General features: G+C 44.6%; 1 protein-coding gene across 3 annotated transcripts in view; it reads left to right on the top strand.

The window, feature by feature from the left end:
* The window catches only part of USP32 (ubiquitin specific peptidase 32), a 210,668-nt gene that overhangs the window by 106,149 nt on the left and 79,701 nt on the right, over positions 1-24,818 (top strand). The gene's annotated exons all lie outside the window — the stretch shown is intronic.

Below are 24,818 nucleotides of genomic sequence, written 5' to 3'. Positions count from 1 at the left end.
TGGAATTATAGGCTTAGCTACATGTGCAAATAGGTTGATCAACGTTGGCTGCCACCAAGAAGAGGGGGGGGGTCAACTTATTCTCCGAAGCACCTGAAGGCAGGACAAGAAGCAACGGATGGAAACCTATCAAGGAGAGATCCAACCTAGAATTATGGAGAAAATTCCTGACAGTGAGAACAACTAATCAGTGGAATGATTTGCCTCCAGAAGGCTTTCAAGAGGAGACTGGCTAGCCATTTGTCTCCTGCCTGAGCAGGGGGTTGGACAAGAAGACCTCCAAGGTCCCTCCCAACTCTATTACTCTTTAATTTTGTGACTTGTTCATAATAGCTTGGTTTAATTTACTATTACCTTTTTTGAGTTGTCGAGATTTGTGCTGCATCAAAGCTATGGTTTCAGGCTCTGGTTTGGAAACGAGGGGCCAACCACCACTTGAGTAACTAAACAATTCATGTTGGATTGTCATCCTGTCGTCGGATCTTTCCTGCAGCATTTCCTCACTGTGGTAACCATCACGGTTTTCAAAAATAGATTGGACAACCATTTGACTGGTTGATAATAAGGCAGACATGTCAAACTTGCGACGGTTTTACCATTGTTGGCAATGGGGTGAGTGCGGCTTCTGCATTTTGACACCCCTGATATAAGGGATGATATAAGGTTTCCTTCCTTGAGCAGGGGGTTGGACTAGAACAGGGGTCCCCAAACTATGGTTCGTGGTCCATTACTGGGCCATAGCCTACTGGCCACCAGCCTGCGGGACAGGATGGCCAATGTGTGCACACATGTGCATGCACTCACCCCCACTCGTGCTAGTGCCTGTAGCCCCATTTGCGCATGCACGTGGAGCTAGCAGCGGCACCTAGCGCCAGCGCACCTGCACGCACATGCCGCTAGCATGCACAGAGATTGCACAACTCATTTGTGCATGCATGCGTGGGCTAGTGGTGGCGGCTAGCGCCTGTATACCTATGCAAACGGGATGTCATGGTTCCGACAGATGAAACTCTTCAAAGAACTTTGAGGCATTGTTTACCTTAAAGAATCTTTATTCAGGTAGCATGGCATCGGCAAGTTCATGGTCGAAGCCAAAATCTGAATTCTCCTCCACTAAACGCATAGTATCAAAGCACAATTCCCTCCTCTAATTAACAGTCATAAATCACATTCCTCCTCCTCCCCCCCCCAGCATAATCTAATTCTAACTCTAGAAGTAGCACACAAGTTAAGGGGGAAATGAATGAAATGAATATTGTCAAAGCAAGAACATCCGATGTTAGCAGCATTGACGCGGGACCACTAGCCTCGTGTCGGCACGTGCAGTCCCGTTTCAACATGCGTGTGCACATGTACGCAAATTTCCCAGCTGCTCCCTTTCCCTCTAGGCCGCCGGCATGAAAAGGTTGGGAACCTCTGGACTAGATGACCTCTGAGGTCCCTCCCAGCCCTACGATCCTGTGCTTTTTCTATATTGAACATCCCTAGTGTAGATTATTTTCTTTGGAAGAAAGAGATGATTAGAACAGTGATGGCGAACCTTTTAGAGACCGAGTGCCCAAACTGCAACCTAAAACCCACTTATGTGTCATCAGGTGCCGGGGTGGGCGTGGCCCATTAGGTGGGCGTGGTTGCGGTGGTAACGGCAGACTGGGTGGGACTAAAAAGTTCAATCAATCAATTCCAACTTTGCCAGTTCTTTTTTTTCCCAGGAGAAGTTGAAATTGAATCGATTGAACCTTTTTTTTCCCCCACACAGCAGCGGAGGCCTAAAGCAAAAATTTTTTATAAAACCCAGCTGAAGTCCTGGAACTGGGGCGACAGTGCGCGTGCCCACAGAGAGGGCTCTGCGTGCCACCTGTGGCACACGTGCCATAGGTTCGCCATCACTGGATTAAAACATCTGCCCTCCAAATATTGCTCTCCTCCCTGTTTGTGATAGGTAGAAAGTTGTTAAGGGGCTGCAGTTGTTTTCTTGCCTCTTGCTTTCACATCCTGAGAAGTGAAGTTTCTGGGTTAGGTGCTTATCTGTCTTCAAATTGGAAGCTTAAGACTAGCATTAAGAGGCGATGGGCCTCGCTTCCCTCTCCTATATTTGTGTTGTGCTTATCTCTATTATTGTACTTCTGATTTCTCTTGGGAGAGAGTCATAAAAATGTCGCTGTGCTCCATGGGGCACTCACTCAAATTGCATTGGAACAGAAAATTGGAATAATCCAAGATATCGGGGGATAGCAGCATGAAATTAATAACCTGGTCTGAAGCAGGAAATCACATGAGCGTGAACCTAGTAACAGGATTCCCAGGAGAGGCCGGGAAAAGAACTGTGGGGACACAACATCTGCCAGGTGTGCAACAGATGTAAAAGAATCCTTCCAACCCAGGAAAGTGTGCTGTGGAAAGTTTGGGTTAATGGTCATTTTCTCATTTCCCGTTGATCGAAATGCACAGAGAGGTATATCTGTTAAAACAAGCTCCTCTAGAATTGGCAAAAAGGCTAATTTTATTTTATTGGAATTCCTGGTGCATACATACATACATGTATGTGTGTGTGTGTATGTGTATATATATATATATGTATGTATGTATATGTATATGTATACATATATACGTGTGTGTGTGTGTGTATTAGAATACGATTGCTGTCCAATTTTGGAGACAAATCTATTGGAAGCTGGGGTTTAAAACTCTGGGATTATGGGTAAGAGTAAAAAGGGTAAAAAAAGAAATTGGCCAGAAATATACAAGATAGTTTGCATGTAAGTCTTCTGGAACCATTTAACATTAATTTCAACTCTAGCAATGTTTTGGAATTGAGCTGTTCATTTTGTCAAATAATAACAATAATAACAGTAACAACAACAACAACAACAACAACAACAATAATAATGCCAGAGTCAAAGAAAAAGAACTGGAAAAAATTACGAAATACCGCAACCTGGCCATCGAAACTGCGCAATTATGGATGAAACATGTAACAGTGATACCCATTGTCATCGGGGCACTGGGGACGATGTCCAAAAACTTTGCAAAACACATCAAGAAATTGCAGCTTCCTGCAATAACTCCAGCAAAGCTACAAAAAACTGTGCTACTCGGAACATCTTACATTTTAAGGAGATACCTGGTTGATACCTAGGATGCTGGCAGCAACCTGTGTCAACCGTTAGTGCCAGTAGGTTTGAGTGTTCAGTTGACTGAGTTTCATGTTTTATGAATAAAAGTTTTATAATAATAATAATAATAATAATAATAATAATAATAATAATAATAATAATAATAATAATAATAATAAGAAGAAGAAGAAGAAGAAGAAGTTGGAAGGGACCTTGGAGGTCATCTAGTCCAACCTGCTGCTATTGCTACTTCATCTCGAAAATGGGACACCCCCATCAGGACCCCAAGTCAATCGACAGGCCCTTCCGGAAGGCCAAGAGGGTCGGGGTGGACCTCACCTCGAGGGACACCATGTTCCAGCAGAATAAGTTCTTCTCCTGGACCCCGGCAGTTGGAATTCTTTGGCCAACAGGATCCGCAGCATGTCCCATCGTATAATTGAGGATATGCCTCACGCTGTGTCAATGAATGGCCTTATCTAGCACCTTCATACAACTGGGAGAGTTGAGCCGTGAAGGACCCCACACAAGAGGAGCCTTGGGGCGGACCTCTCAGCCCCCCCCCCCCCCGACACACCTGGAATTGACTCAAAGGAAGAATGAGAACCAGCAAAACACATTGCCCCGTCTCCCAGCCTCCAAACCGGTCCAGGAGGCTACCGTGGCTGACGGTACTGAAAGCTGCTGAAAGATTAAAGAGAGCAGGGTTGGATGAACTACGGGCAATCCTTGACTTAGGACCATTCTACAGCTGAAATGAAACGGAACAAAATTTGATTTGAAGTGGCAAACGAGGGCAACTCTCGGTGTGTGACTTTTTCAAAACTCCTCCTTATAATTTCGGGCCAGGGAGGGAGATAATTAAAGTCATCTGCCTTCCAGTATAAATATTATTTACAAGTGCAAAATGGTACATTTATTTTCAGGGTGTCCTCCATATCTCAGCTCATTAACTAGATTTAAATACAGCCACTGGAGCTTCGCAATAAATGCTTGCTGTCCTCACCGGGCCTCCTCCCACAGCCTCTAAAATCAAAATCAAACTCCTTCTCCCTATTTTTTTTAATCAAAGCTATTTTTCATGTCTTTACCGATAATTACTCAAAGAGGCAGAGCAGTACAAAAAGCAGCGGGAAGCAGCAAAAGCCGCAGCTAAAATGCCATCTGGGAACACTGCATCATTTTATACTTATCAACCTATCATAAGCACAAGATAAGTCCTCACATAATTTAAAACAGCTTTCCCAAATCTGCTGCTCTCCAGCTGCAACTGCCATCAATCCCAGATAACAGCAAGTGAAGGTTAGAGACAGTTCAAGGAAAATATATATATATATATATAAAGGAAACAAACAGCTTAAAAGAACAGCATTCTACAGAGGGTCCTCGACTTACAACAGTTCATTTAGTGACCGCTCAAAGCTACAATAGCATTGAAAAAAGTGACTTATGACCATTTTTCTCTTTTACAACCATAGCAGCATTCCCCCAAGATCACGTGACCAAAATTCGGATGCTTGGCAACCGACTCATACTTATGACGGTTGCAGCGCCCTGGGGTCATGTGATCCCCTTTTGCGACCTTCTGATAAGCAAAGTCAATGGGGAAGCCAGATTCACTTAACAACTGCATTACTAACTGAACAACTACTCTGACTCATTTAATAACTGTTGCCAGAAAGGTTGTAAAATGGACCAAATTGTCTTAACAACTGTCTGACATAGCAACAAGGTCATGGCTCCCCTGGCTGCCCATGTACAGGTGGTCCTCGACTTACAGTGGTTCCTTTAGCTACCATTCAAAGTTACAAGGGCACTGAAAAAAGTGACACGCTGACCATTTTTCACACTTAACGGCCGTTGCATCTTCCCCGCGGTCACGTGATCAAAATTCAGAAGCTTGGCAACTGGCATGTATTTGTGACGGTTGCAGTGTCCCGGGGTCATGTGATCACCCTTTGTGACCTTCTGACAAAGTCCACAATGTTAAGTGAAGCCAAATTCCCTTGACAACTGTGCTACCAATCTAACAACTGCCAGTGATTCATTTAGCAACGGGGGCAAGAAAGGTCATAAAATGGGGCAAAAACTCACTTAACACCTGCTTAGCCATGGAAATATTGGGCTCAACTGTGGTTGTAAGTCGAAGACTACCTGCATTAATCGAACAATGTGATCACCTTCTGTGACCTTCTGATAGGCAAAATCAATGGGAAGCCAGATTCACTTAACACACATGAAGAAACCAAAACAGCTCGTTTCTTAATGTGTGTTAAACCAAAACCAAAGCATCCAGGTTTTTTTTTTCCAAATGAAGTAGAATCAAGATCACGTGAAGTATTAATACAATGCCTTGGTAAGGCCACACTTGGAATACTGCATCCAGTTTTGGTCACCACGATGTAAAAAAGATATTGAGACTCTAGAAAGAGTACAGAGAAGAGCAACGAAGATGATTAGGGGACTGGAGGCTAAAACATATAGGGAACGGTTGCTGGAATTGGGTATGTCTAGTTTAATGAAGAGAAGGGTGAGGGGTGACATGATAGCAGTCTTCCAATATCTCAGGGGCTGCCCCAAAGAAGAGGGAGTCAAGCTATTCTCCAAAGCACCTGAAAGCAGGACAAGAATCAATGGATGGAAACTAATCAAGGAGAGAAGCAACCTAGAACTAAGGAGAAACTTCCTGACAGTTAGAATAATTAACCAGTGGAACAACCTGCCTCCAGAAGCTGTGAATGCTCCAACACTAAGTTTTTAAGAAGAGACTGGCCAGCCATTTGTCTGAAATGGTATATGGTTTCCTGCCTGAGCAGGGGGTTGGACTAGATGACCTCCAAGGTCCCTCCCAACATCATCATCATCATCTCCATCATCATCTCCATCATCATCATTAAATTCCCTCTTCCTGAAAATCCATTTGCTTGAGAAGCACGAAGATACAGATAGTCCTCAACTTATAGCCATTCGTTTAGTGACCATTCAAAGTTACAACGGCACTGAAAATGTGACTTATGACCATTTTTTCACACTTAAAATCACCACAGCATCCCCAGGCTCACCTGATCAAAATTCAGATGCTTGGCAACTGGGTTCCTATTTATGACTGGTTGCAGAGTCGTGTGTGTGTGTGTGTGTGTGTGTGTGTGTGTGTGTGTGTGTGAGAGAGAGAGAGAGAGAGAGAGAGAGAGAGAGAGAGAGAGAGAGAGAACACGACCCTGTTACTAATTCAACAGCTGCAGTGATTCACTTAACAATTCCGGCATGAAAGTTCGCAAAACGGGGCAAAGCTCACTTGACAAAAGTCTTGCTTTGCAACAACCTTTGTGGCCGTAAATCAAGGACAACCTGTATTCCGGGAAGCGTTCAGACTCAGCCAAACATTCTTTGCGGGATTTAATGTCTGACAGTCTTCATCTTCTGATCCTTATCCTCTTACCCTCGGGGACACAGCGTGCCCCTTTAAGGAGATCTGGTTGCTTGGATCCTTTAATGAGCTGCTGCTTTGAAAGTGAACAAATGGCCGAGTTAGTTGGGGAGTGGATCCAGACCCGCTGACCAGCCAAAAAAGAAACCTGGAATGAAGAGCGTTTTTGCATGGCTGGACAACTGGCTGGGAATCCCTACGTGGTGGAGCGTCGGTGGTACAAGCCGGCGCTGGTAAAAATGTCGGGAGTATGGTATGCTGCTACTGTTGCGCACCCAAGAGAATTGTACCCTTAGGTGGGTAGAAGAACTGTTTGAACATGAGTGTGTGTGTGTGTGTGTGTGTGTGTATGAGTGCGAAAGAGGGGGAAAGCAAGGCAGGAGGGGTGCCTTGAAATGCCAGAGGGCAGAACCACATGTCACAGATGGACGATGTGTGAATTGTCTGGAAATGCAAGGCTACCGTATTGTCTCTGAACTAGGAGCAGGAAAAAAGGCTCGAAGGGTAGCTGGGCAATTTCAGAAAGTGAATGGATGCTGCTGTAATGTCAGACAAGGGAAATAATTAGATGTCCATGGAGATTCCTCAGTTATCCAGGTCATGGATAAGTCTTTTAAGCTCTTTTAGGAGGAGACTGGACAGCCATTTGTCTGAAATGGTATAGGTTTCCTGCCTGAGCAGGGGGTTGGAGTAGATGACCTCCAAGGTCCCTTCCAACTTCTTCTTCTTCTTCTTCTTCTTCTTCTTCTTCTTCTTCTTCTTCTTCTTCTTCTTCTTCTTCTTCTTCTTCTTCTTCTTCTTCTTCTTCTTCTTCTTCTTCTTCTTCTTCTTCTCCTCCTCCTCCTCCTCCTCCTCCTCCTCCTCCTCCTCCTCCTCCTCCTTCGTTGTAGTCCCAAAGGTGCTTTTTCAAAAGCCGTCTGGAGTGTCTTTGTTTTTGCTTGAAGAGGTTTTGCTTCTCATCCAAGAAGCTTCTTCAATTCTGACTGATTGGGGGGGGGGATGGAAGGATGACTTCGAGAAATATAAATCAAAAGAGTCTTTCAAGCCAAAACAAAGAAGGTCCGGTTGCCTTTTGGGGTGGGGGGGGGGGAAAGCACCTTTGGAAATAATTAGATGGTTGAAACAGCTTTATTTTGATCTTTGTCACAGGTGCCTTGATTTTTATTATTTTATTTATCGTGTTTTGGAACTTGCCCATCTCCCTCCCAGAGGGACTCTGGGTGGTGCACAATGAAATATTAAACCGAAAAACAAAAAGGTAAAAGTTGAAATTTAAAAGAGGCAAGGGGAATTCAGAGCACTGTTAAAACAGCAATTGAAAGGCAAAGGGAAAGCTTTCAGCCACATAAGTTAGGTTTGGTGGGGTGTAGAAAGAAGGGAAAAAGTTTATATACTTTGCTTTGGAAATGTCTAGCTGAGATGGTGCTGTTAGCTGGTCATGTCCTAGGGCAGGCCAACTTTAGTTGCCTTCTCTAAATCAGCGATACCCGATGGGATCCGGAGTGTGTCGTTTCAATTCTGGCATCTTTGAAATGAACTATCTTGCACTTACCTCCCCAGAATCCTTCCCTTTGGCCTTCAGAAAAATAGTAAAAACCTGTTTTTGTTTTTTTGTTTTTTAAAAAAAAATCAATTTCTAGGCTGGTTTGAGTGGAACTTCCTATTTGGATTTGAATATGATTCCCTGGCTATCTCTTCATGCTTTTGGACTATAATTGTGCTTTGTTTCGTTTTTTTTTTTTTAATTCATTGCTTTCACTTTGAATTGTTGAAAACTCAGGAGGTGACAGATTTGGACATATTTCCCATTCTAACCTAGCTCACGGGGTGATTGCTGCGGGTATAAAGCGAAGAGAGATTCTTACGTAGTCCGCTCTGGACTTCTGAAGACAAACTCCCAAGATGCACATAAATAAATACTGAATAACAGAATTGGAAGGGACCTCAGAGGTCTTCTAGTCCAACCCCCTGCTCAAGCAGGAGACTTGGATGGGCCACTGCCAAGTTACTTTTAGAACCTGCCACCCACTGTGGATTATTTATTTTAACATTTCCTGACTGGCACTTTCAACCGTGAGACATTTCGGGGAAGTATACAAACCCTTCCAAAGCAGAGAACATATTTTGGGCATAAAAATTTAAATCGGTGCAATTGGGAGTTGTAACTGTTCAACCCGCAAAGTAAGCAATCAGTTTAAAATGCCATGGCCGATAAACCCCCCCACCCCTGAATATATTTGACTTGGCACTCAAAAGAAAGCCGGGTATATGTGCTCCCCCAGTGTTACACATATCTGCGTGATAAATGGTTGAGATGGTGTTTTAAAAATTAAGGAATGTTATCTCCTGCTGTGTGAACCTTGCAAAAGGCTGGTGAGGTTTTAGGCATTCTGTGAATAAGATCTACTTTATCTTAGGACTGCGGAGAACTGGATAGAAACAGTTACCCCTAAAGGAAGATAAATTTAAGATGATAACTCCCATAAAGAAAAAGAAATGTATAGACATAGACATAAATCTTTTGCAGTGCCCGGCTTCCCCTCTCCCCATCAACCTAAAGTTGCCAAATCCAGATTGAACCAGTTTTAGAGATTTTCCCACTCCCTTACATAAAAGCGCACAGGTGACAAACTTGTATTTGTAGATGCATATCCGTAATTGCTGGAAAACAGGGATTAGATAACCACAGCAACAATAACATAGCAAGAGGGGTGAAAAACATTTAATGTGGGATTTGAGATTGAGATTTATTAAATTTATATGCCGCCCTTCTCCCCAAGGACTCAGGGCGGCTCACAACAATAAAAAATTAAAAAACATAAAGTACAAAATTTTAAAAAAGAATTAAACAATGGATGTAATAAATAAATGACAATTTAACCCAATAAAAGCCAAATTTAAAACCATAGTCAGTCCAGGCCCGCTTGTTGGATTAAATCAAAGTATCTATTAAGAAAGTACAGGTAGTCTTCCATTTACGACCACAATTCAGTCTAACCCTTCTTTTGCCAAGCAAGACAATTGTTAAGTGAGTTTTGCCCCATTTTGCGACCTTTCTTGCCACAGATATTAAGCGAATCGCTGCAGTTGTTAAGTGAGTCACACGGTTGTTAGGTGAATCTGGCTTCCCCATAGACTTTGCTTGTCATAAGGTCTCCAAAGGGGATCACGTGACCCCCGGGGACACTGCAGCTGTCATAAGTACATGCCAGTTGCCAAGCCTCTGAATTTGCATCACGTGACCCCTGGCGATGCTGCAACAATCGCTAAGTATGAAAAACGGTCATTTTTTTCCAGTGCTGTTGTAACTTTGAATGCTCACTAAATAAAGCCTTGTAAGTTGATGTCTACCTATATCCCATTTATAAAACTTGAGTCCTCATGCCTATCGCTCGCTGTTCACTTTCAGACAAATAAATCCGTATCCTGAAAGCATACAGCTATGCGCACAGGTGACCCACACACCGTTACGTACACGTGCATAACATTTCTCTCCATTCTTTCAACAAAAAATAAGAAAATGGGGTAGAGATAAGGAAATACACTTCAGGGACAGGGAAATGTTAGCTGCATTGAGAAGGAAAGAGAAAGTGAGGTATGAAACTGGATGATCCTTCAGCAGAAAGGAAGAGGTCCCAGGACAGGGTGAGGGTGAAGGAGAGGAGAGGAAAGGAAAGGAAAGGGAAGGAAAATGTAGGAAGGGAAGGGAAAGTAAAGGAAAATGTAGAAAGGGAAGGAAAGTAAAAGAGGCAGGGAAGGAGGGAGGAAGGAAGGAGAGAAGGAAGGGAGAAAGGAGAAGAGATTACATTAAAGTGATATAAAAATAGTTAAAATTAACCAGGGAAGCAGCTGGGATGAAGGGATCTAAGGGACAGATGACTGCAACCATTTGTAAAGGTAAAGGTAAAGGTTGCCCCGCACATGCGTGCTAGTCATTTCCGACTCTAGGGGCCGGTGCTCATCTCCGTTTCAAAGCCGAAGAGCCAGCGCTTGTCCGAGGACGTCTCCGTGGTCATGTGGCCGGCATGACTAGACGCCAAAGGCGCACGGAACGCTGTTACCTTCCCACCGTAGTGGTCCCTATTTTTCTACTTGCATTTTTACGTGCTTTCGAACTGCTAGGTTGGCAGAAGCTGGGACGAGTAACAGGCGCTCACTCTGTTACGCGGCACTCGGGATTCGACCCGCCAAACTGCCGACCTTCTGATCGACAAGCTCAGCGTCCTAACCCACTGAGCCACCGCGTCCCTGCAACCATTTGTAGCTCCTGCTAATTCTCTCTCTCTCTCTCTCTCTCTCTCTTTTTTTGGTCTTCCGAGAATCCAGATTAGTGTAAGATGCTCACCTGATTGCGGGAAATGGGGGGTGGGGGTGGATTCTTGTCTTCATACTGGATGTTTTCTGCGAAATAAATACAATTCTTTCCAACAGTGGTTGGTATTTTCGGAAGTCTTTATGCGCTGTGATTTCATGAAAATCGGTAAACGATTTTATTTTATTTTTTTGGTGACAGTAATTTAGTTTGTTAAGGTTCTTCGCTGCCCCTTCCCCCCCTCGCTTTGAGGTTTTGTGGTTCAGTTGTTGTAACTAGCAAAAAGAAAAAGAAAAATGTTTGGGAATGGGAGACCTGTTTAAATCTCAGGAACCAGGGGGGGGGAGGTTAAACTACTTGCAGTAAATTTGCACGATTCGTTGGCTCTTCACATAAACACCAAATGAATTATTCAAAATAAGCATCAATGTAAACTTGATTGGTTTGCAAAGACTCTGCAAGCTGAAGCGTTTGGTTTTTTTTTCTTAGTGTAGAGTTTGGATTGCCTGGGTTCAGAATTTCCTAGACATTTATGGAGATGCCACCCAAAATATTTATAGATAGTCCTTGACTTATGATCATAATTGAGCCTGGCAATTAAAGGTCGTAAGTCTTGACAGCCATAAAGCAGACAAAATCCAATTTTACAACCTTTTTTTTTGAAGTGGTCATTAAATAAAGCTGCTGTTTGCTATGGATGTTTTTTGCCAGGAACAGGAAGTAAACCCCAGTTTTTGGCAAAAATATTATATAAATTACAGTCATCTGACTATGGGGATGCTGCTAACAGCCATAAATGTGGGCTAGTTGACAAGTGCCCCAATTACAGTCACGTGATTGAAAGGGGGGGGCACTGGAAGTTAGGAACTCATCCTAAATAATTTTTGGAGAGTCAGTCATAACTTCAAATGGTTGGTAAACAATCTGTCATAATCCCAGAGGTGCTTTTTTCAAGGGGCAACTGGACTTTCTTTGGTTTTCCTTGAAGACATTTCACTTCTCATCCAAGAAGCTTCTTCGGTTTTGACTGAATGGTGGGGAATGGAAGGATTATTATTCCTTGCAGTCATCTGGTCGTTAGTACTCCGTCTGAGAATCGTTGAGGCCACTTGGAGGTTTTTTTTCCTCTATGCCATCAAGGTCACCAGAATAGTGCAAATGCATGTGGAACCTACTTGGGACTGCTGAAAGGACTGAGAGAGGTTGTGTCATATCCATCCCCCCCTCTGTTGAGAGAGGGCTGTTCAATAAATCCTCCCATTCCCCACCATTCAGTCAGAACTGAAGAAGCTTCTTGGATGAGAAGCGAAACGTCTTCAAAGAAAAACAAGAAAGCCCAGTTGCCTCTTGTAAAAGCAACTTTGGGACAACCGTGATCTGGATGACTGAGAATTTCCATGTTGTTGTTAGCTGCGAAGTCATGTCCGACCCATCACGACCCCCACGGACAACGTTCCTCCAGGCCTTCCTGTCCTCTACCATCTTCTGGAGTCCATTTAGGCTCACGCCTACTGCTTCAGTGACTCCATCCAGCCATCTCATTCTCTGTCGTCCCCTTCTTCTATTGCCCTCACCCTTTCCCAGCATGAGGCTCTTCTCCAGTGAGTCCTTCCTTCTCATTAGGTGGCCAAAGTATTTGAGTTTCCACTTCAGAATCTGGCCTTCTAAAGAGCAGTCAGGGTTGATCTCCTGTAGGACTGGCCGGTTTGATTGCCTTGCAGTCCAAGGGACTCGCAGGAGTCTTCTCCAGCACCAGAGTTCAAAGGCCTCCATTCTTTGGTGCTCGGCCTTTCTTATGGCCCACCTTTCACAGCCATACATTGCAACTGGGAAGACCATAGCCTTGACTATACGCACTTTTGTTGGCAGGGTGATGTCTCTGCTTTTTAGGGTGCTGTCTAGATTTGCCATGGCTTTCCTCCCGAGGAGCAAGCGTCTTTTAATTTCTTGGCTGCAGTCCCCGTCTACGGTGATCTTGGAGCCCAGGAAAGTAAAATCTGTCACTACCTCCATTTATTCCCCATCTACTTGCCAGGAATTGAGAGGGCCGGATGCCATGATCTTGGTTTTCTTAATGTTAAGTTTCATGAGAATCTCTATAGAGAACCAATTGTAAGTCAGGGACTACCTGTTATTTGGAAGATTTACCATTAGGATCTGGAAAGCACCCAGCCATCATTTACCACTATTGGAAATGACTGCTTGCTTAATTTATAATCAATACTCTGAATATGACAAGTGCTGACAGGACGTTTTGTGCAATCAGCTGAGTGTTCTTTTCCACTTAGTCGCAGATTTTGCCTTGCGGGAACAGCCGATGATTTCCTTTGTGTGAAATTGAAGTTTGATCCACAATGTTGAGCTCTTTGGCTGTCGTTGTCAGAAGGCGGCAAATTTTCACACTTATTAGTAATTCCTCTGAAGATGACAGCTTGACACCAGTCGGTTTCTTTAACCTTGCAGCCTGACTGATAAGAGATGCCGATAAAGCATTATTTTCTTCCCTAGAACAGGTTATATTAAGATAATAATAAGATAATTAAAGTAGCATTAAAAAAATGGCTTTATGCCACAGTGGATGAACGTAGCCCACCGCACCACGCAATCCATCCATCCTTTGACTTTAAAATTTTGTATTTTTGAGTTACCAGCTCTGGTTGATCTAATCATGTTAATAACTGCATTCTCTTCAGAGATAAACCATCAATCACCATGATTAGTAGATTGCTTTTTCCCAACTGAACCTTGTTCCAAGTCCAAGGCCTTTCAAGAGCTGAGTTGCGTTATTGTTGCCACAGCCTGCACCCTCAAAACAACCTCAGACCAGATCAGCCAACCTTGAAATGCATTGTTTCAATCCAGAGTTCAAATAAACTGTATGTTCAAGGTTGGAATAAAACTCTAGAGCACTTTCACATTTTGTTCTGACCGATGCTAGCAAACACATACCCCGTTTCGCTGACGTTCTGATTGCTTGGCAAACAAAGGTGTTGTTGTTGTTGTTGTTCATTCACTAAGTCGTGTCCAACTCTTCACTGGAGCACAGTACGCCAGCCCACCCCCCAATCCTCCACTGTCTTCTGGAGTTTGCCGAAATTCATGTTCGTTGTGTCAATGACACTATCCAACCCTCTCATCCTCGGCCATTCCCTTTTCCTTTCTGCCTTCCATCTTTCCTAACCTCATGGTCTTTTCCAAGGAGTCCTCTCTCTTCTCATTCCAGTGGCCAAGGTATTTGAGCTTCAGCTTCAGTCTCTCTCCTTTCAAAAGACAGTCAGGGTTGATTTCTTTTAGGATTGATTGACCGGATCTCCTTGCTCTCCAAGGGACTCTCAAGAGCCGGGGTCTTCAGGCTTGGCCCTTTTATGACTTGTGGACTTCAAGTCCCAGAATTGGCTGAGGAATTCTAGAAAGGAGTGGAGAGGAGGAGGAGGACGACGACTGTGGGGTCCTTGCTGCTCTCTGAGCTTGGTGGTTTTCTTGCAGACATTTCTTCACCCAACTAAGTAACACCATCAGTGCTGGGAGGGAGAGAGGTTTGTGGAGAGGAGGAGGAGGAGGACTGTGGGCTCCTTGGTGCTCTCTGAGCTTGGTGGTTTTCTTGCAGACATTTCATCACCCAACTAAGTAACATCATCAGTGCTAGAAGGGAGTGGGGTTTGCTGTCTTTTTATATTAGTGGCTTGCCCTGTCATTTTGGTCTTCCTTCACTGCAGTTTGCCCCGTGGACATGGTTGCTACACATGTGATGCTCCAGGTCAGTTTCGTGTGGAGATGCTCCTCATTTGGGCACATCTCCATCGCTGGAAGTTTTTAAGAAGAAATTAGACAACCACTTATCCAGAAGGGTCTTGTCTTAAGCAAGGGATTGGACTAGAAGACCCCCCAGGCCCCTTCCCACTCTGTTGTTCTGTAACTTCATTATGTTTACACTTCATTTCTCCATTTTTGTTATGGTAAGCAGCCCAGAGTAGCCCTACAGTCAGATAAGCAGTAAATAAATTTAACAAACAAATAAATAAATTGTTGTCCATTGCATGAAGGTTCCAAACAAAGTCGAGGCAGCCTGTCTCTTTGTTTGTCCCTCAATCCTCTGCACATGCTTGTTTCGTGGCGCTAACCATTCCAAAGAGCTGAAGTCAAATCCTATTATGGAACTGGCATTGATTTAAGGACTCAGGGGCCATCTGGTAATGAGATCACAAATGGCAAAGCTAAATATACCCCACTTTGTTCCTAGACATTGAGAAATCTTTCATCTGTGCCAGTCTTAAGTGTTGTTAGAAGTCAGTGGGGAAAACTGCTGGCGACTCTCGTTCTGTGCTAAATCCCAAATTTTACCAAGGTTAGAGGGTTTTTTTTCCCTCTGCAAGTCATACAGCCCAGATTCCCTGGTTGTTGTTTTTTGTTTTAAGAAAAAGACGAGCTACAAGTAGTCCTCAACTTACGACTGGAATAGAGCCTGCCCATCTCGGTTGCGACAGTCATATAAGCGGGTCGCCCAGGTGGCTGACCTGATTTTACGACCCTTTTTTTTGCAGCGTTAAGTGAAAGCTCTGGTCGTTAAGCAAACCGTGTTGCGTTATGGGCTGTTTTGGGGTTTTTGTTTTGTTTTGTTTTTTTGTTGTAAAAATGACATAAAACAAGGTCAGGATGCTGCAAACAGCCTCAAATGTGGACTGCTTGCCAAGCACCTAAAATATGGTCACGTGACTACCTATATCTCAGCTAATTAAGCCATGATTTGACTGCAGCCTTTGGAATATCTGAACCAGGTTGTAAATACACCCCCCCCTCGTTAGGTCCGTCATAATTTTGAATGGTCACTAACGTCATAGTCACAGATTACTTGTACAGGTAGTCCTCAACGTACGACCACAATTGAGCCCCAAAATTCTGTTGCTATGTTGTTAAGTGAATTTTGCCCCATTTTACGACCCTTCTTGCCACAGTGGTTAAGTGAACCACTGCGGTTGTTAGTAACATGGTTGTTAAGTCAATCTGGCTTGCCCATTGACTTGCTTGTCAGAAGGTCGCAAAAGGGGATCACAACACGCACACACACACACACACACACACACACACACACGAGGACCCTGCAACTGTCATAAATATACACCAGTTGCCAAACGTCCACATTTGGATCACATAAAGTGTAAAATACGGTCCTAAGTCACTTTTTTTCAGTGCCTTTGCAACTTTGAACAGTGACTAAACGAATGGTTGTAAGTCAAGGACTACCTGTATTAAAACCTGAAATATGCAGCAACTTTCATGCCTTTTCGGCAAGGAAGCCCTTTTTCCCCCCTAGCATTCTTGGCCAAGAGATTAGCAATTCTAGCGTCGATTGGCATAAACTCTGACCAAATACTGTCTGGAAAGGGCTTGATTTCCCCCCCCCCCCCTAAATCTTCTCAGATGGGAAAGGGCTTCTGCTGCAGAAGAAAAGATTTCGGGGTCGCTCTGACTGGGCAGTTAGTTGTGAGTCTACTTAATAAGAAAAGACAGTTTATAGTTGTCTTCCCCCCCCCTGAAAAAAAACAACAAGCAACCAAAAAACCAACGATCATTTTAAATATTTGAAGAAGTCATTTTGCCAAGGCACTCTGGTCAATCTATAGCCACATAAAAAAGCTAAAGTCCCACCAAGTAGAGCTGAACTCCCGGTAACGTCATTTAGGTAAAGGTAAAGGTAAAGGTTCCCCCGCACATGCGTGCTAGTCGTTTCCGACTCTAGGGGCCGGTGCTCATCTCCGTTTCAAAGCCGAAGAGCCAGCGCTTGTCCGAGGACGTCTCCATGGTCATGTGGCCGGCGTGACTAGACGCCAAAGGCGCACGGAACGCTGTTACCTTCCCACCGGAGTGGTCCCTATTTTTCTACTTGCATTTTTACGTGCTTTTGAACTGCTAGGTTGGCAGAAGCTGGGACGAGTAACAGGAGCTCACTCTGTTACGCAGCACTCAGGATTCGACCCGCCAAACTGCCGACCATCTGGTCGACAAGCTCAGCGTCCTAACCCAGTGAGCCACCGCATCATTTAGTTTGACGTATTCTTGGCAGCACCACAGAAAAGCGGCGTCCAGAACCAACTTTTGATCCTTTTTACAAATTCGCACATCCCTAAGATTTGCTTTGATGTCATCGATCCGAATACCGGCCAGCTCCTTCCTTTCTTGGCTTCGCTTTCCAGCTTAGACATAATCAATCACTGCCATCTATAAATGTTTTGGAAGACAGGACAGGGCTGAGTATACAGTCCGTCCTCAACGTACGACCACAATGGAGCCCCAAATTTCTGTGGCTAAGGGAGAGGGTTGTTAAATGAATTTTGCCCCGTTTTACGACCTTTCTTGCCACAATTGTTAAGGGCACCACTGTAGTGGTTAAGTTGGTAATAATAATAATAATAATAAACCTTTATTGTCAAAGTACAACATGTGTACATTGAGATTAGCTGAGCCTCCCCCCCCCCCGTGCTCTCTCCCCCCAACACACAGTGACAACAAACCCTCCATCCCACCACACCATGTGAACCAACTACACCACACACCGGCCTCCCAAGTCGATTCTGCATAAGATTATGTCCCATTTAAAAGCCTAACAGCCCACGGATAAAAGCTATTATGGTAACAGGGTTGTTAAGTGAATCCAGCTTCCCCATTGACTTTGCTCGGCCGAAGGTCGCAAAAGGGGATCGCATGATCCTGGGACACTGCAACCGTCATAAATGTGAACCAGTTGCCAAGTGTTGGAATTTTGATCATGTGACCACAGGGATGCTGCAACGGTCGTAAGTGGGGGAAATGGTCATAAGTCACTTTTTCCAGTGCTGTTGTAACTTTGACCGGTCACTAAACAAACTGTTGTAAGTCGAGGACTACCTGTACTGAATTATACCTGGGGAGGATCCAGTGGTATCTATTTTCATGGTATGCTGAGGATGTGTACATGTCTCTCTGTACACTTGAGTGACAGATTGTTGATTGTTTTCCTGTTGTTTGTGATAGATATGATTGACGTCTTTTAATTGCAGTTTTTAACATTTGGATTTTGTGATTGCTTTTATAATAAGCTCCCTAGAATCGCTTTATTGTGAGATGGGTGGCTACAAAATGTGATCAATGAACAAACAAATATAAATTGCTTAAATGAGCGCATGTGTTTGTGTGTGAGGCTACTTGGTGCGCTCTGAGCTTGGTGGCTTCCTTGCAGACGTTTCATTACCAAACTAGGTAACATCATCAGCGCACTTTGCACTGATGAAGTTACCTAGTTTGGTAATGAAACGTCTGCAAGAAGTAAAACAAGCCCAGAGAGCACCAAGAAGCCTCACAGTTCAACCCTTAGCTACAAATATTCTCTTCTGTTTGTGTGTGTGTGTGTGTGTGTGTGTGTGTGTGTGTGTATGTATGTGTGTAAAATAGAAATATAGCTAATTAAGGGTTGGCAAGATATCTGGGCTATGTTCCAAGTGTTCCTCTCCTTTTCCTCCTGAATAAAGTTTGTATTCCTTTTTTTAAAATGGTCCTTAGGTCATCCCATGCCTGCTTGGTGTTATGTGTAGATAAAAAGAGAACCAAGAAAAGTGTGTATTTGTTAGATACGCATCTTGTCTTTCGTTCCAAAGTCGTGCAAAAGGCAAGCTATCTTTTGACCCAAGTACTTCTGTGTAAGCTAGTCTAAGCATAAGTTTATTTTCCTTCATCTGATCCTTCATCTGATCCATGCTTGCAGGTAGTCCTCAACTCATCTCCGTAACTGCGCCCAAAATTTCCGTTGCTAAGTGGCAACGGTTGTTAAGTGAGTTTTGCCCCATCTTATGACCTTTCTTGCTACCGTTTAAGAAGTGACTCGCCGCAGTTGTTAAGTTAGTAACACGGTTGTTAATTGAATCTGGCTTCCCCCTTATTGGCTTGGCTTGCCACAAATGGGGATCATGTGACCCAGGGACACTGCAACCGTCGTAAAGTTGCCAAGCGTCCCAATTTCGAACACGTGACCAAAAGGGGCTGCTGTAATGGTCGTACGTGTGAAAAATGGTCATATGCCACTTTTTCCGGTGAACGGTCACTACTGTTCCCTGTAACTGCTCTAACATTGGATTTTAGCCTCTGAATTTTTTTAGCCCCAGTTGAAAAGATGCTGCTTTAATTCTCTGCGCACAAAAGCTGTACAGCCAAAGTGCCCTTGTACACACAGGTGGCACTTGTTGGCAATTCTTTCAAGCCAAATGCATTGTTTTGGGCATGGTGCATCAGCTGCAGAAGGCCACAGTGCAATCTGTACCCTAATTTCTCAAGGTTACACTTGTGCCTCTAATGCAGTGTTTTTCAACCGCTGTTCCGCGGCACACTAGTGTGCCGCGAGCTGTTGCCTGGTGTGCCGTGGGAATTTTTTTTTTACCTCCCTCCGGAGAAGATGGCCGTGGCCCGTGGCTGAGCTAGACGGGAGGGTGAGTTCTGGCTGGCTGAGCCCTGAGGAGGCTGTTGCCTGTTGCACGGCCTCGGCTGGGCACCGGGAGTTCCCGGTGCCGTAACAACTTGCAGAGGCCGCGGGAGATGTTGGTGTGCCGGTCCGGGTCCGCCGGGCCTGACCCGCGGCGGCGGCAACGTTTCTGAGGCCGCCGAAGATGAGTCGGGCGGCGGGGAACCTGGACCTAAAGTGGCCGGGCCGTTCTGAGCGACGGGGCGCCTGGGGCCTGCGGCGGAGTGCCTGGGAATGCCTTCTGAGCCCGTTCGGCATTTTTACCGAACGGGCTGAGCTAGACGGGAGGGTGAGTTCTGGCTGGCTGAGCCCTGAGGAGGCTGTTGCCTGTTGCACGGCCTCGGCTGGGCACCGGGAGAGGGAGGGAAAGAAAGTGGGAGAGAGAAAGGCAGGAAAGAAAGGAAGAAAGATAGAAAGAAAGAAAGAGAAAAGAAAGAGAAAGAAAGAAAGAGAAAAGAAAGAAAGAAGGAAAGAAAGAAAGAAAGAGAAAGAAAAATAAATGAAGGAGAAAAATGCAGAAAGAAAAATTAAAAAGAAATGCAAGTAGCTTCCAATTTCCACAACAAGTAGAAAGCAAGAAATTGAGAGAGGGAGGGAAAGAAAGTGGGAGAGAGAAAGGAAGGAAGGAAGATAAAGAAAGAAAAGAGAGGGAGGGAAGAGAGGGAAGGAAGGAAGGAAGAAAGAAAAGAAGAGAAAAAAGAAAATACAGAAAGATAAATTAAAAAGAAATGCAAGCTTTCCTTTTCCTTCACAGCAAAAACAAACAAAAGCCCCAAAATAAAATAAAATAAAGAGGCTAATAATAATAATAATAATAATAATAATAATAATAATAATAATAATAATAATAATAATAATAATAATAATAATAATAATAAGTTGGAAGGGACCTTGGAGGTCATCTAGTCCAACCCCTTGAGAACACAGGCCATCCTCAACTTACGACTGTTTGTGTAGCGACCGTGGGGAGGCCCAACGGTGCGGAAAACGGTGGAGTGCCTCGTGATTTTTTTCATGAAACAAGTGTGCCTTTGCCCAAAAAAGGTTGAAAAACACTGCTCTAATGTAGGTTAAATGTTGCTTTATTTGCCTGCATCAGCAGAAGAGATAGAGCTATATTCAGACACTATCAGTCCTTTCTTTGTTTGTTTGTTTGTTTTTAAAAAAAAGAAATGCAACTAGACACAGACACAACACTGATAGTTCTGGGAACAAACATACTATTCTAAGCACACTGATGCAGTATAAAACAGAAGCAGTGTGAAAATGGCATTACTTTAGCACAGGGGTCTTCAAACTTGGCTGTCTGCATGTACATAAGCGAAGCCAACATCTGAATTCCCTCTCCCCTGAGCACATAGTATCAAAGCACAATTCCCTCCTCTAATTAACAGTCCTAAATCACATTCTCCAATTAGTTTGAAATGCAGGCTTCCCCTCCTGTTCTCCAACCCCCTCCCTTTCTTATCATCTGTTATTTCAAAAACCTTAGGTTCACACACTGTTACAATATTATGTCTAACTAACTCCCATCACATTCCTCCTTTTTCCCCATCCCCAGTATCATCTAATTCTAACTCTAACTCAGGGGTGTCAAACTCAATTTCATTGAGGGCCGCATCAGCATTGCAGTTGCCCTCAGGGGGCCGGGTGGGTATGACCTGGGTGGGCGTGGCCTACTGGGTGGGCGTGGCTAGAGTGCGTATGGCCTACTGGGTGGGCGTGGCCAGCTCTACATCATTCGCATCAAGGGTGCCTATGGGGGCCTGGGCAGGAGTGGGACAGATCTGAGGGTCTCTGGCAGAAGGAGGGTCTCTGGGCCAGGGCCAAGGCAATGTGGGCCCGTTCCCTCTCTGTTTCCAGGATGGCTTCGTGGGCCGCATGAAACCACTTCGCGGGCCGGATCTGGCCCCCGGACCTTGTGTTTGACATGTCTGCTCTAACTCTAAGAGTAAAGCATAAGAAAGAAAAGGGCTGCCTCTCCACACGTTGTCAAAGCAAGAACATCCGACGTTAGCAGCGTTGACTTTGGCAACTTTTAAGACTTGTGGACTTCAACTCCCATAATTCCTCAGCCAGTTGAAGTCCACAAGTCTTAAAAGTTGCCATGTTTGAAGACCCCCGTCTTAGCAGATGAAATAGTGGTTGAACAAGATAAAGTGATCTCCAAACCCACTCCTCCCCATTCCTTCTGCAAAAGATGTTCCTCTTCCCATAGCAGGTTCTTCTGTGTTTCAAAAAGGAAGGGGAGAACTATAGTGCTCCTATAGAAGGAGGAGGAGTAGAGGTGAAGAGAAGGACGAGGGTTGACATGATAGCAGCCTTCCAGTACTTGAGGGGCTGCTACAGAGAAGAAGGGGGTCAACCTATTCTCCAGAGCACCTGAGGGCAGGACAAAGAAGTAATGGGATGGAAGCTCATCAGACAGGCTTAAGATACAGGAGGATCTGGACAGACTCGAACACTGGGCACTATCTAACAAAATGAAATTCAATGGTGAAAAAAGTAAGGTTCTACATTTAGGCAGGAAAAACCAAATGTTAGGCAAGAAAAACCAAATGCTCAATAGTAGCAACTGTGAGAGGGATCTCGGAGTCCTAGTGGACAATCACTTAAATAGGAGCCAGCCGTGTGCTGCAGCTGCCAAAAAAGCCAACACACTGCTAGGCTGCATTAACAGACGGATAGAATCAAGATCACGTGAAGTGTTAATACCACTTTACAATGCCTTGGTAAGGCCACCCTTGGAATACTGCATCCAGTTTTGGTCACCACGATGTAAAAAAAGATGTTGAGACTCTAGAAAGAGTGCAGAGAAGAGCAACAAAGATGATCAGGGGACTGGAGGCTAAAACATATAAGGAACGGTTGCTGGAATTGGGTATGTCTAGTTTAATGAAGAAAAGGATGAGGGGAGACAGGATAGCAGTGTTCCAATATCTCAAGGGCTGCCCCAAAGAAGAGGGAGTCAAGCTATTCTCCAAAGCGCCTGAAAGCAGGACAAGAAGCAACGGATGGAAACTAATCAAGGAGAGAATCAACCTAGAATTAAGGAGAAACTTCCTGACAGTGAGAACAATTAATCAGTGGAACAACCTGTCTCCAGAAATTGTGAATGCTCCAACACTGGAAGTTTTTAAGAAGAGACTGGACAGCCATTTGTCTGAAATGGTGTAGGGTTTCCTGTCTGAGCAGGGGGTTGGACTAGATGACCTCCAAGGTCCCTTCCTACTACTACTACTACTACTACTACTACTACTACTGCTATTATTATTATTATTATTATTATTATTATTATTATTATTATTATTATTATTATTATTATTATTATTATTGCCTGGAATTAAGGAGGAATTTCCTGACAGTGAGAACAATTAACCAGTGGAGCAACTTGCCTCCAGAAAACCCTGGAGGTTTTCGAGAAGAGATTGGGACAGCCGTTTGTCTGAAACGGTATAAGGTCTCTTGCCCAAAGAGGGGATTGGACTAGAAGACCTCCAAAATCCCCTCCAGCACTCTTATTCCATATTCTATATTCTGAACGGCATTGCCTTGGACACTTTTCTGAAAGCAAATATTTACAGCCCTTTTTAAAAAAATGATCCTTTGAACGATAAATGGACAGCGCTTTGAATCAATAAAGCAATCGTTATTCATGTGCACACGTCTTTTTTTTCTGAATCGCCTTGTTTGGTGACTTGACATACTGCAGGGCTATACAGATGTATCTGACAGTGCTCTGACTTACATGTCTCTGACATTGAGACCAGTTTACCCAGATGATTCGGGGATTCCCTTCACTGGATGAATACAAACTGGCCGGATGGTTGTTTTATCGGGAATGCTTTAAATCTGGATTCCTTCCTTCCCTGAGTAAGGGATTAGATCTGAGAGCTTCAGTGGTAGATTCCAATTTGACGGGTTTTATGGATTAGGTCAGTGATGGAAAATCTTGTAGACTCCCATGTTCCAAATATTCAGAAAATGCCTAACGACTCTGCTAGTGGGTGTCTCTCCCCGCCAACCCCCAACCAGAGACGGTTGCAGGAGCTGGGTATGTCTAATCTAATGAAGGACTAGGGGTGACACGATAGCAGTCTTCCAATATTGAAGGGGCTGTCACAGAGAAGAGGGGATCGATTTATTCTCCAAAGCACCCGAGGGCACAATAAGAAGTGACGGGTGGGAATTTATCAAAGAGAAGTCCAATCTAGAACTTAGGAGAAATTTCCTGACAGTGAGGACAATTAACCAGTGGAACCACCTGCCTCCAGAAGCTGTGAATGCTCCAACACTGGAAGTTTTTAAGAAGAAACTGGACAGCCATTTGTCTGAAATGGTATAGGGCAGTGATAGTGAACCTTTTAGAGACCGACTGCCCAAACTGCAAGCCAAACCCCACTTATCTATCGTAGGGTGCCTGGTGGGCGTGGCCCATTGGGTGGGCGTGGCTGTGGTGGTAACGGCAGACTGGGTGGGATTAAAAAGTTCAATCAATTCCAACTTTCGAGATGTTTTCTTTTTCCCCGCAAGAAGTTGAAATTGATTGAACCTTTTTTTTTTTGCACACGGCGGCGGAGTCCTAAAGCGAAAAGGTTTTATGAAACCCAGCTGAAGTCCTAGGACTGGGGCGATGGTACGTGTTTCCGCAGAGAGGGCTCTGCGTGCCATACGTTTGCCACCACGGGTATAGGGTTTCCCGCCTGAGTAGGGGGTTGGACTAGAAGACCTCCAAGGTCCCTTCCAACTCTGTTATTCTTTTCTGTTACTCTTGTCTTCCTCCCCACCCCATCTAGGCCACCTTGAACAGCAACACCCGGCAGCAAAGACCAAGGATGGTCCTGAAGTAGGGGCGCAGACCTTGACTTCAGCCCTAGGGCCACTGCTGCCGTTCGAAAAGCTGCCTTGCGTGGTGCCGTTCCCCAGGTGCGCAAGCCGCCAGGGAAAGTGTCATTGCCCCTCTGGTCCAACAGTCCCCAGGATCTGCCGTTTGCCACTTGCCTTCAGGCAGTGTTCTCTTTCTGTTGACAAGTCCCTGAGGGCCCATCTAGGCCTTCTCCGGTGGCACAAGGCCTTCTTTCTTGAAGCAGCTTCAGGAAATGCTCTTCCGCGGCCCCCTGCAGTCTTTGAAAACCGCCAGAAGTCTACCCTGTTCTTGTGTAATTTTCAGAGGCTCCAGACGCTGCGTGAGAGCATGCCCTCCTCGTGCGACATCCAAAGAAACACAACCCCCCACCCCTTTCTTGCACAAAAATCACATGAGGATGGATTGTGTTTTAGAGAATAGTTGTTGTCGGACGTTAGTCAACACTGGCACAAAAATGTTGTCGTGTGTCACGTGTGACATGGGTATCATGGGTTCACCATCACCGCACTAAGCTGTTTGCCTGTCCAGAATAGCAATAGCGCTTAGACTTATATACCGCTTCACAGCCCTTTTCTGAGCGGTTTGCTGAGGCCCCAACAATGCGGGTCCTC

This window comes from Vipera berus (genome assembly GCF_964194415.1).
Source record: "Vipera berus genome assembly, chromosome: 1".
In the NCBI taxonomy this organism is placed as follows: domain Eukaryota; kingdom Metazoa; phylum Chordata; class Lepidosauria; order Squamata; family Viperidae; genus Vipera; species Vipera berus.
This window is presented reverse-complemented; position numbering and strand designations above follow the sequence as displayed.